We start from the raw sequence: 1,006 nt of genomic DNA, 5'->3' as shown, positions 1-1,006 counted from the left end.
TGAAGAACAAGATGGAAGCGAAGAGAGAATTACGGTAGTCTTACCTGTCGGACCGGGAAAAGGGTCACTTTCAACATCCACGTGCTGTCTCGATCTGCAAGGTTCACTCCACGTCCACGTGCGCTATCCGTCGCTGTACACTCTCACACGCCTGCTTTGATGCGCTGTATGCCGCCAACTGGCTCCTCACGCTTCCCTGATGCCGCATGCCCACCGCGGCACTTCCGGTGGGACCCACAGGCCCCACTTCTGACATAACACGCCTACTCCCTCACTTCCGATCCTTCCCTACAACACAGCCTGGCTCATAACACCACACTAACGATATTGCCACTTCGACGCATTTTCTGTCCTTACAGTAATAAAATATATTAGCATGACAAAAAAGCCAGATCGTACCTTTAATAAACCCAATTCTTAGACATGGATGAGTGCGTTCAACTGTGTGCAAGTCAGCGGAAACAGTAACGCCTTTGATAGTGTGTGAGTTTAGGGACGCCTAACCTAGACAGATCGGCCGAAAGAGTCAGCGATCGATGTTCAGGTGGATCACCAAAGCATACGCTTCTTTGTAGCAATTAAATATAAACTGCAAACTTCCAACGAAAAAAATAAATGGTGTACGCAATGTTATTGAAGACTGCATGTCGTTTCATGTGGGAGTCAAAATGGATATGTGTAAGACAAAACTTTTCCATGGGCGTAGCTGTGTGGTAAGAGGTTTGCTTCCCAACCACACGGTTCCCAGTGGTTTCGATTCCCAGCCCCGGCGTTGTGAGTGTTTATTGAGCGAAAACATCTAAAGCTCCCCGAGGCTCCGGCAGGGGATGGCGGTGAACCCTGCTGTACTCTTTCACCACAACTTTCTCTCACTCTTACTTCCTGTTTCTGTTGTGCCTGTAATTCAAAGGGTCAGCCTTGTCACACTGTGTCACGCTGAATATCCCCGGGAACTACGTTAAGGGTACACGTGTCTGTGGAGGGCTCAGCCACTTGCACGTTAATT

The sequence above is a fragment of the Octopus bimaculoides genome, chromosome 28 (assembly GCF_001194135.2).
Source record: "Octopus bimaculoides isolate UCB-OBI-ISO-001 chromosome 28, ASM119413v2, whole genome shotgun sequence".
Classification (NCBI taxonomy): Eukaryota; Metazoa; Mollusca; class Cephalopoda; order Octopoda; family Octopodidae; genus Octopus; species Octopus bimaculoides.
This window is presented reverse-complemented; position numbering follows the sequence as displayed.